Here is a 12,491-nt window from a genome sequence, read left to right as displayed (position 1 = left end):
CGGTTGTAAAAAGGTCATGAATTATATTAAATTACGCGCAGTTTCTCTTTTTTATGTTATTAAATTTTAAATTTTTTTAAAATTTTATTCCATCAGAAAGTAAAGTTTTCAACAAAATAAAACTGCCGATTTAAAAAAAAACAGCTATTTTGACGTGAGAATTTATTTGAAAATGTTTCAAAAATGTATTACTTGCTTAGAAAATAACAAATATTTGATTAAATTTTATTTTTAATTTTTTTTAAATTTTTTTTTTAATTTTATTTTCAAATTTCACCATCAGAAACTTGAGATTTGAGCAAACGAAAACTGACTACAAAAAGAAGTCAGTTATTTTAATCTTAAAATTTTAGATCGAAAACTAGGAGTAAACACCACAAATTTGGTTATTTAATTTTTTATATACATTTTGAGGTTATGTGTGAAAAAGTATAAACTCAAAGGATGTATAGCTTTTCATTACCTACTACTTTCGCATATTTGCATACATGTACATACATATATGTATTCATATATTATTATTTATTCAACATCATCGCACTCAAAACTGAAGGTGGCTTCTTGGCTTCTTTCGTTTTTCACATGTTTCTGCACATGCAAATTTTAATGTACTTGTATATAAGTGTACATGCATACATATGTACATATATGTATAAAAGTGGGGGAAAATAAAACTCACCGCCGACCACCCTGACATTTACCTTGTTAATCAATTTTGACAAATATCACCTCGAGCACATCACTGTGCCAACAATAGAGCCAACAAGTACGGAATTGCCGGCCAAGCGAAGAACGGAATGTGCCAGCATGAGTAAGCGCAGAACTTCCAAAAAATAACTTCGCGCTAAGTGACGCTAATGCATTGTAAATACAGCCTGCTTACACGCACATGTACTCACACAGATACATATAAGTGTGTAATATTACATTTCAAATTCACTAAAACACGCCTTTTTTAATAATTTAACATAAATACTGTTTAATTGTTCGGTGCAAACAAGAAATTACGACATTTTAATTGCACCGCGTGATGACATTTCACGCACACACACGCGCACGCGCATGCACTTTCTTTCGCATGTGTTTACAGCGCTGCCCAAGAATATAATAATTACACGCAGCACATTAAGCGTTGTTTTGCAACTGCATTTAACATTTTTTAAGTGCTTCGATTGTTTGTATGCTAATTTGGTGCGAAAACTTTTCCATTTGCATTATTAATTATTTTATCACTCCTGTGTGTGTATGTATGTTGAAAATTTTTTTGGTAGCTGTGAAAGAGGCGTGGTGGCGGTTGAGAATGCGCACTTGCATTTTAAGAAGTGCATGGAAACGGAAATAATATGCATTTAAATTTGGCACAACCACACGTGCACACATATATGCATTTGTTTGTGTATGTATATATTTGGAAAGTAATAAACATTAATATTTAATTCTTATGCAGCATGCAAGTGAGGAGTTTAACGATTTGCAGAGTTTTAAGGTCAATAGCGAATGATTTTTCGTAACACAACTGCTGCATAATATTGTGTAATGAGCAGCGGTACTTTTTGTACCCTGAGCGAGGCATTCTTCACATATCGATCTGATTTTTTTCTCCCCAAAAAACTACTAATTTGTTATAACCGCCGAAAGCGGACCTCTAGCATATACATATGTAGTTGCCATACAAACTGACCGAACAAAACAAGATAAAGTTCTGTTTATACCCTTTTATGCCATAAGAAATGCACCTTTAAAGTGTAGCTTCATTGCAGCCGAAATTGAAGGTTTTTCTTGTTTTTAATTATTTTATGTATTCGATTTAGTTGAGGCACATGCCAAAGAGCTTTTAACGAAAGGAAACAAAAGTATCGGTTATGTTTAATAAAAAGTACAAACAAAACATAAATGTTATAAAATTTCAAAAAGATACATATGTGTGTGTATATTAGTTTTCGAATTTATGCACACTCATTCAAAACCCGAAGTTATTGTTTGTTTATTTTTATTAAGTTAGCGCTGGAGACCGTCCAGGAAATTTGCATAATATTTGGCTTTCAATATTTAGCTCTCAATATTATGCGAATTTCGTGGGTCTTAAGCAACATTTGGTTCTTTTTTTATATTCATTCTCGAATTTTGAGCGCATCTGCAATCTCAATTTGATTTGGTCAGCAATATGCAAATATTGAAACGAAACGTGGTAGCCAAATTCTTAAACAATTGCAAGTTCTTGTACACAGTTTCGCAGTTTGTATTCTATGGATACAGTTATCGCGCTGCCAGTAAATATTATCATAAAAAACCGGCTCATTTTAGCAAAATAAAAATTTTTTTAATAAAAAAACAAAAAAAAAAAAATAAAAGTAGAAATAAAAAGTTTACTCAAACAGAAATAACCAAAAGTTTGAGATTTTTGTTGCTTTTTGTGCTGGTGTTTTCGAATTTAGTTGTAAAAAATAGATATGTACATATATTAAGAGGGGTAAAGTTTTTAGGTAAAAGAATACTTTTTTTGCGAATTTATTTCTTAAATCCGGATTGAGTAATTTTATTTATTTATCGATTGCTAAGTCATTTAAGTGCTTAAATTCTGAAAATTTGCGAGAAAAATCAAAATTATAAAAATATAAACACTTATAACCCAGCCCTCCAAGTAAAAGCCCTCATTACCCAGCCCTCCAGCCCTTAAAAATAAACGAATTTAAAAAGAATATTCGCGTAAAGTCATTTATTTACTCAACAACAAAATGTAAACCTTGTGATTTAACATGTTTGCGTACGTGAAGTTGCAAAGCAGCGCACTGCAATACACCTGTTGCTATTTTTACACGCTGACAGGGACAAATATTTAGTGTTTTGCAAGTCATGGAAAGGCACCCAACAGGCGCGTACATATGTACATACATATGCAAATAATACATACATACAAAGTTTTCAGTAAAAAATTCTGTAATTAATAATGTAAATAAAAATAAGAGCTGTGTACTTATTACTGCATAACTGGATTTTAGGGTGGTGCTGGGGATTCCGTGCATGAGCTTAAACTCTGACTGACATTGTAAAAGAGCGTATGTAGATAGCGTTTAAAAGTATGTACTTACAAATAAATACTTTTGTATTAAAAATAATTCGGCTGAAACAAAAATTTTACAACATAATAATAATAAATCGAAAAATAATTGTCGTCAAAATTTTTCAAAAAACAATTTACACATTTTTTTTTTTTAATCTTTACAAATTTTTAGTTTTCTTTTTTTAATTTTTCCATATTTTCAAAATTTTTTCTTAAATCATTACATATCCGAAACCATTAATTAACTAGATTTGCCGCAGCAAACTTAACAAAACAAAATTTCTTGAATCATTAATGGAATAAAAGCAGTTGGCCTGAAAAGTTTGCTCATACGCCGTGTAGTCTATGTAATGTCACCGAATCGCCGAACCAAATCGACCTGCGTGACCGCATTTTAGTTACTAAAAAGGATTTTCAGGGTCTAAAAAATTAAACAACACGCTGCATTTATTTATCTAGGTAGTAATTCAGTTCAAAATTTCAAATATTTAATTTGTAAAATAAAAATAACTACATTTTCACCACCACAGTGTCCAAGAGCTGTCAACTTGGCAGGTTTACCAGCTGCATTTGCCCCTTAACTTGCGTAAGCAGTATAAATATAAAATTATATTGAATAAAGCATAATTTCCTTTAATTAAATCTCACATTAATTTTGCATATCAAAATAATTAAATGCGTGTATTTACATACATATGTATGCATGTCAGTCTGTGTCACAGCAAATTTTGTCAACTTCACAAAATTTATGCGAGCAATTAATTCATTAACAACATTTCCGCGAGTCGTAAACAATGCAAGTAAAAGAAAGAAAGGCGTGAATTTGTAAAGTCTTATAAACAAAATGATGCAATTTGCAGTTGTTCAAGCATATTAATTTCAGTAATTGATTTTGCATACATAATTTTACATAAATTATTTATCATTGTTGTTTATTGCCATTGTTTTATTATTATTTTTATCTATGTTTATCATTATTTTGCATACTTACTTTTACATAAATTACTTATTGTTATTGTTTTGCTATATATTTATTATTATTGTTTACAACGCCATACAAAAACTATTTTCCATGCAATATTAACATAAAGGGTTCTATTCAAGTATAAATAAAAATAATTGTGGTTTAGGCTGTAGACTTTGTACCAAAACGTTATACAAAATAGTTCATGCATTGAAATTAAGCAAAACAATAATGTCAAGCTTTCGTAAACTGTCTGAATTTGACAGTCAGCCATCGCATTTCCAATATTTACATGCAGTTCGGTCAAGCGATAACGGCAAAAGCGCGGATGGTTGCTGGATTGCTTGACCATTTGTTTGCATTGCGCCATTGTGTGGCACTGAAGCAGAGCAGCATGTCGTACAATAGCCAAAAAATCAATAAAACTAAAGCAAGCGTAGCAAAATAATATAATTATTATATAATAATGTAATAATAGCACTAATTTTAGTACAAAATTATTATAGAAAATCATAAAGCGCAAATATTATCCAATTGATTTAGGCACATGCTTGAAACTTTTAGTCAATAATTAGTATGTGGGTTGGGCGCATTAAATTGACTGTGACGCAAAAAGCAATCAGCAGCAAGAGCGCGAGTAATGGCGTGCCATAATTAATTTTTTAGCAACGCAGTCTGCTTGTAAAGACTTAAATACGCTTTAATTTGAAAAAAAAAAACACTAAATGTGACACACAATTTTTAAAATGCGCCAATTTTTTGCAGGAAGACCAGTGCTAAAGGCACTAGAAAATAGTAAAATGTGATAAAAACCAAACGGCATAAAGCTGAAATAACAAAAATGAAAGTGAAAATAATAAACGTGGGATCTAGGGTCGGGAAGCGGAAGTTAAGGAGGGGTGGTAGAAAAGTCCTTTCATATTTTGTCAATATGGTACATATGTATGTATTTGTTAATATAAATAAAAAGAATAAGTTAAAGTTAAAGTTTAATTAGAAATACGAAAAGACTCTTTCGACTACCTAATATATTTTACAAAAAATTTTTGTTATAAATTTTGCAGTAAATTAACCGTTTAAGTTCTAAATACATTGTATTTTTATATAAAATATTTATTTTTTCACTTTCTTTTCGCTTAATAACGAAAAAGCACACTAATTGTCAAACGAAAACTTTTCGTAAATTCAGAAATTTGTTTTTTACTTATTTTTTACATTTTAACTGCATAAACGCCCTGGCTGGGAGACAGAAATCAAAGTAACGCCTACAAAAATCCAACACAAGTCGAAACGTAATTCACCTTGCTCTATTTATGGTTTCTCATTTTTTATTCCATCCAAACAAGTGTTATTATTTTGCTCACTAGTAGTAGCCATTAATGCGCAGCTACATATTGCAAGCAGAACACTACATTATTAAAAGCTATCGACAGCAGCTTTATTTATTTTATGCAGATTATGTTGTAATAGCTGCTTAGTTTGTTTACCTCTAAAATTATAATTTATTTAAAGTACACAGTTGTTTTTAATGCAACACTTTAGCGCTTGCTTAGTGCGCCAAGCGTGGCCGCGCACTTTTCCGCAATTGATTTGCACACAATGTGGGCGAAACATTACTACGGCAGCAGCTTTAGCATGCAATTTAAGGGTGTCTATTCTAAATTACGAAATTATTTCGCACAAAAAGCAGAAAAAATATTGAAATGAACAATATTTTAGAGTTTGAAGTTCTAACAATACCTCTAGCAAATCCGTTAGCCCCATAGAAGTGCATATATGTATGTTATACAAATTGTTATTTGTTTTTGAAAAACAGTTACATTACTAATAATAATATGCTGAACATAAATGTCAAACACATATGCATGTCCAAACCGATAGCTCTCAAAAAACACCCTCTGCATGTACATATTTGTTATACAACAATGTAATTTCGTTATTATCAAGTACTTTAATTACTACAAATTAGTGCATAAAATTACTATATTACAATTTCATTAATATTTCACACAAAATCAATTTCTGGCATGTGTAGCACTCTGTGAGCTTATCGTCATAACCTATGTCACTTGCATTGACATTCACCAGTGTTTATTTTAAGCTTCAACTATTCATTAATTGCTGGCAAATGTGCAATCACTTTTTTGTGCGCTTATTAGAGCCGTTTTTTTTTTGTCGCTTCCCGATCATCAGCGCACGTGCTACACTGCCATTTGTCGCTTCCTCGGCACAGCACAATCTTGCATTACTTCTTACCTAATCTACATGGTATCTGTCCCCTCCCCGGCATGTGGGTTCTTTTTCTCAAACACACACATAAGAAAATTGCAATAAGCGCTGCTCCAAATACAAGCTGTCCGTCTAGTTGGAGCTTTTATACGCTAAGCGACGCGGCCGCGCTGCAGTTTAACGCCTTCGTGCGCTTACAGTGTTCTAAAACCAGCTTCGGTACAGTTTGGCATTTGTTATTGTTTGCAATTCTTATTGTTTTTGATCACACTTTGTTTGCTCAATTAACCGATCCGCAATTAATTAATAAACGCTCAGCAGCATCTTCGCCCACCCTCCATCCTGTCGAACGCTCGCTCAGCACTCGCCAAACACTCGCGCTACATCGCTGTTGAAATTTCCATTTCGTTTCGGCGCCACGATCCGTCTCGAGTGTCAGGCCGATTGCTTATTGCTCAGTGGGCGCATGTGCGTGTGTGTATGTGTGAGCTGAAAAAGTAACTGTGCTTTGGCACCACAAATGTTTCAATTGCCGTCGCTCCCCATACACACACACACACACACTCAGCGGTACAGGCACACTCTCGTCCAGCGTACACAGCGTGAGATTCGGTCAGCCGCCGTCCAAACACGCATCGCACTTGTTTCGCCGCTAATATTTAAGCAACTGTCGCCGATCCGAGTGAAGTATAGCGCTTTCGACGCGTATCAACGCAACATCACAAGCGCCCACAGCAGCGGTCGATCGGTCAACTTAATTCGGTACGTCAAAAAAGTCAAATAAGCAAAACCAAAGAATAAGAAAAATAAAAATTTAAGAAAGAAAAAAACAGAGTTTCTCCACGGCGTTCTTTGCATTTGCAGTTATTAGCGAATTGTTATAAAATTTCTGCGCGCACCGACAATTTGGTGCTCGAACGCGACTTGGTAGTAGCAAAAACATAAGCGTTTGCATTGTAAAGCGAAAATATCAAGAGGAGCACAATAAAAGTTTCGTATCAAAGGCCTTTTCAAATAGCTCGGCTCGAATGCGCGTGCGTCTTGCAATAGCTGGTTTAGTGTTGTGTGTGTAAAGTGTTTGAAAACTTCATGTTTTCGTCAAGCAAATACCACAGTAGCAATTATAACAACAACAAAGTGCAATTGTATTGTGATTTTACAAAGACTACACGTAGGACTAAGAAATATAAAAATTCGTTCACATAACGATAGCTTTTCACATTTCGTTCGACAACCAGCGAAAGTGTTCTTGGTAAAATCCAAAACAAAAATTTAACAAAGTTACAATTAGACTTTATTTTATTGAAATAAAATACAACAAATAATCGCAATAAAGTGCCTTTGCCTACAAATTGAAGGAGCGGCAGATAAGCGTCATAATAATTTCAATAAACAAGCGCAGACCGAAGGTAATTGATGGAAATCACTCACAAACGTGCATAAATTTGAAATTATTTATCAAATAATCACAACCGAAACGTGACAAATGAATTGCAGAGCGCCGCAGTTCTATTAACCAAAGTTCAATATTACAAAGTGGCGGGCGGGTGTGCTGTAGTAGAAAATATAGTGTAATTTTTTAAGAAATCAGCAATTTTGTCTCCAATTTTATTTAAAAATTTAATGTCTCTTAAGCGTTTAGTTTTTGATTTAACGCGCTTTTAGTAGTTTTTAACAGTACCGTTATATGGGGAGTGAGCGGGGTTATGGTCCGATTTCAGCCATTTTCACACTGTCGGTAAAAGTTCGTATATGATTGTTGTAGCTTAAGTGGTTTAGGAGATATGTACATTAAACTCGTTAGAGAGCAGTGCCACGCCCACTTTTTCAAACATTTTTGCCCACAAGTGCCTCTTGCTACTGCGATCCGCTGTGCCAAATTACAGTTTCATATCTCAATTTAGTGCTTAGTTATGACACTTTATGTGCTTTCGATTAATGGCGATTTGTGGGCGTGGTAGTGGTCCGATTACGCCCATCTACGAACTCGAATTTTTTTTGCACTAAGCAACCCACATACTAAGTTTCATCGAGATATCTCAATTTTTACTCAAGTTACAGCTTGCACGGACGGAGGGACAGAAAGACAATCAAACGAATTTCAACTTTTCTCGTCATCCAGTTCAATTATACATACATATAAGTATATATAACCCTATATCTATTTCGCTTAGTTTTAGGTGATACCTACAACGGTTAGCTGAACAAAACTATAATACTCTGTAGCGACTGGTTGCAAGCGTATAAAAATATATCTCGCTTACATTTTCTTTGATAAAAATTATATTTTGAATTAATTTATTCATAAGAAATTTAAATTCAATTTTAAACGCGGAAATCGGCTCAATTAATTTGTTTAAGATTATTAGCTTTTTCATAAAAAAAGATTTTTACCTATAGTATGCCTAATAATATTATTAGAATATGACTCTACATTAAATTGCTTCGCTTTGCATATGGCAGTGCGCAATTTCTTACTATTAAAATAAGCAAATTATTAAGCTTTCAGTGATAGCACGCCCTTCATGCCAAATAGTTCGACTTTTGTCTTCTGTAAAAAGAAAAAACACCGAGCACATTTGTGTCTTTTAGAAATATTTTCAGTTCAAAGCGTGAAATTCAACACGGTTTCTGATTTTAATGTCAAATTCAGAAATCCTAACCACAATTTAAGCTTCTTTATCATAGTATTCTGATATATAGAACTAGTTCTTTTCTCTCAAATAGAATATTTGAATAATATGAATTATATTTTTGCGGCCACATACACTGCAAAGCCACAAAGGTGGCACGAAACAAATAAAAATAGTTTTTCCGTCGAATTCCCAGTTTTAATATGGAAGTCACACAGTTTTCATGCATTGAAAAATCCTTTCAAGTGAGATTTCACTCACACGATTTGTAACAATTTGTTCTCATTATTTATTATTCAACATAAATAATCGCTAAAATAGGAATCATCAGCTACAAAGTTATATTTTCATATTTCTATTGTTTACAAACATAAAAGTCAATTGTCAGTTAATGGCTGTGGTTGCCACTTCGAGCGGCTCCGCAAAATACCAATATCATTTTATTGTTCGCAAAATTTGTAAATGTCCTCATAAACACTCGTTACAAGCAATTGATTTATTTGTAACTATGCGGTATACTATTTAACAGAACAGAGGCAATTATTGCAATTTATAAGCGCTAATAAAACAGGCATTAACTTAATGAACTTCTAATGAGACTTGCAATATTTTTTGTCTACTTTGTAAACAGTATAAAGTGGTGAGTTTTGGTGAAACGAGTTTTCAAAGGCAAATAAACTGTACTATTGTTGTTTTTGCTTACTGTTAACTGCAATTTACATGCACACGCATGCATACGCGAGAATGTGCAAATCTCGCATTGCGGCACTCACCTGGCGGTATTGTCATTGAACCTGATTTTGCTAACGCCAACTATTTGGGCAAGCGATTAGCGCCGCTAAAGTCAAACTGCAACTACTTATGTGAACGTTACAGAATGTTAGTTGTTGTTTTTGCTGCCTTTTTTCAATCTTGCATTTGTTTGTGCTTTCCGATTTGCGCATTCGCTCAAACCAAATCGAAATCGAAGTCCAAATGAAGGAGAACAGGAACTTGTCGGCTGCAACTAATTACTTTTGTTTTGTTGCTATTTTTATGATGCTTGCTTGCTGCATTAATATTTAGAAAAAAGCAACTGCTATTGTTTCTGTAACATTTGTCGCATTTTTTGCGCCAATGGAGAGCAGTACATTTTGCTTTACGCTTTTTAATTGTTATTTGCTGACATTTGTATTTATTGCTGAAGTTAGAATTGTTGTTGCGCTGCCAGTTGATTGCAAATGTCTACTTCATTATGTAATGCAAGTTTGCGCAAGATATTGGCGGGAAAAGGAGCATTTTCTATCAAAATAATAGAACAAATGGACACTGCACAGACAGCAAAGCCAATAACAATTGTATTGAAAAATATTTGCCAGCTTTCGGCACAAAGCAACAGTTGCGCAATAGAGTTTCGATCGCAGTGCAAGCTACAATTTATTGTTTTTCTAACACTTGTGCATACTTACTTACATATGTAAATTTGCATATGGCATTTTAACATACATAATAACATAATACACACATAAATAACAAACTGATCGATTTCCTCGTTAATCAATGACGTTTTTTATTGCTGCATTTTCTTATTGCCATAGTTGGCTTCAAGTCGCTAACAAAAACAATTAGTTGAAACCTTTGTATTTGCAAACAGCCGTGCGATATTCGCTTACTTGCGGCATTATTTTATGCAAACAACAATCTAAATACACCATGCATACAAATGTGTGCACAACATAACACCCTGTACCACTGAAATTTGTGAATATCAATTTCACCTTGCAGTCCTCATGCCAGTTGACTGCAAGCACGAAGTAGCGGCAAATGCAAAAGGAAAACTCAAATGAAACAGTTAACGCATAACGGGTATAACTATGAAAAAAGTAAAATCATATATAAAATTGTACAAATGTTGCATATGATATTTTCTAGTCCAAAAAAAATAGTTTACACCTTTTTGCCTGTTTGTGTGCACTTTTTATCTCCTTTGCAAAGTCAAAACAAAGGCTGAAACAATGCTTCTTCGAAATTCTTCCAGGAAAAATTGAATTGGTTGCTTACAAAACTTGATTTTTTCACAAGTGTATGATATACAAATATAGCTACATACATTCGTACATATGCAACTAACTAAAGAATAGTTGAGATAAATTAACGACTTCGAAGAAAGTACACTACTTTAGCAGCAAACAACTCAGACGCTCTTACTGATAAAACAATATACTTATGTACTTAAGTATGTACATATGTATGCACTTGCGTTACGCCTCAAAGAGTCATTAAGAAGAGATTTACTCTAAAATTAAAGGGTATGAATTTGTAAAATCTGGCGGTTGTTTCAAAACTTGTTGGTTAGATCAAGTCCTACTCAATATCTTCACAACTCAAGAACTCAGACGCGCTTTGTGATGACCAATTTGCAGGTGTACAAGTATGTACTTAAGTGACTGTTCTTGTGTTTTCAAAAACGTCATTGGCAGCTGAAGGTATTGGTGCTACAAATTATTCAGACGCTTTTGTGAGTTTTGATAACGTAAAATTCTAAAATAGACCACATTCATACAAATACTACTCGTGTTTATACATACTTATGTATGTACAAGTACTCGCTTGTATATGAAGATTAAGTTGTGTTTACACTTCGATTAGCAAATACAGTTTTTATAGTCTAATTATGAGTACGCCATACTCGAATTTGAAGCGTTAGCAATAATAAATGCGAAAAATAATTTCAAGCTATTTTTAATAAGTAAAAACCCTTAAGTGCCTACATGAGTAGGTGTGGGTACTCGTTGGGTAGTTTTCCAATTTATCGCACATTTATATAACGCGGTCATGTTGATTTATAACCCTTATTGTCGCAGCAACAATAAACGCAAACGGCAGTTTCAAGTGCCTTACTTACACAGTATACACAGAAATGAAGTGACTTTGAGCAAATAAAAAATATTATAAGCATTTTTAAAGCTTCTTTTAAAGCAGCTGAAAATGCAAAGTAATCATAAATAGGTCTTATGTGTAAATAATGAAAATTGTATAAAAATTACACATTTTAAGTTTTCACACTTCCCACACGCTAAATTGTTAAATGTCACGCACTGCTAAGGTTATGTGGCGTTGTTTTCGGCTTTTACTGCCTTTTCTGCTTTTGATAACCCAGTTGTGTGGCAAAGAAAATACGATTTATCAAGCGCCAGCTTCATACAAGCATTGTTTTTATAATATTTTAAATATTTTTCAATTATACACCAGCAATGCATTGACATACTTTCGCTCGACATACAAACAAACGTGCGATATTTACATTTCACAGCTGATTTTGCTAAACACAGCATGCGCTGAGCCTTTATTTATAAATACGTACGTATGTGCGAGTACGTGTGTTATCGGCAATTTAGCGCTCTCCAAGTCTGCATTTCAATATATAGACCTATTGTGTATAATTATATAAAATAATAAAATTAATATTTGCGCACATGTATTGGTGTATTCATACAAAAACAAAAAAAAACAAGTTCTAGCACCAGCTGCAATCACTGAAGATACACATACACTCGTGCTAAGCCACATTTGCGCTGATAGATGTTGTTGAACCTCGCTGATAACGCGTTCGTCGCGAACCCAA

At 33.5% G+C, this 12,491-nt stretch overlaps 1 protein-coding gene across 4 annotated transcripts in view; it reads left to right on the top strand.

Annotated features, from left to right (window-relative positions):
• LOC120773707 (synaptic vesicle glycoprotein 2B) overlaps positions 1–12,491 on the top strand; it is a 36,582-nt gene that overhangs the window by 17,603 nt on the left and 6,488 nt on the right. The window contains exon 1 of one of the 4 annotated variants that reach the window (XM_040102748.1): positions 6,950–7,016. The exons of 2 other annotated variants lie outside the window; for them this stretch is intronic. The gene's annotated coding sequence lies outside the window, so the exon portion shown is untranslated. Of the gene's footprint in view, positions 1–6,949; positions 7,017–7,037; positions 7,664–12,491 lie in introns of those variants that run through there. One more of the 4 variants, XM_040102746.1, reaches the window with a different exon arrangement.

Source organism: Bactrocera tryoni, chromosome 4 (assembly GCF_016617805.1).
Source record: "Bactrocera tryoni isolate S06 chromosome 4, CSIRO_BtryS06_freeze2, whole genome shotgun sequence".
Classification (NCBI taxonomy): domain Eukaryota; kingdom Metazoa; phylum Arthropoda; class Insecta; order Diptera; family Tephritidae; genus Bactrocera; species Bactrocera tryoni.
This window is presented reverse-complemented; position numbering and strand designations above follow the sequence as displayed.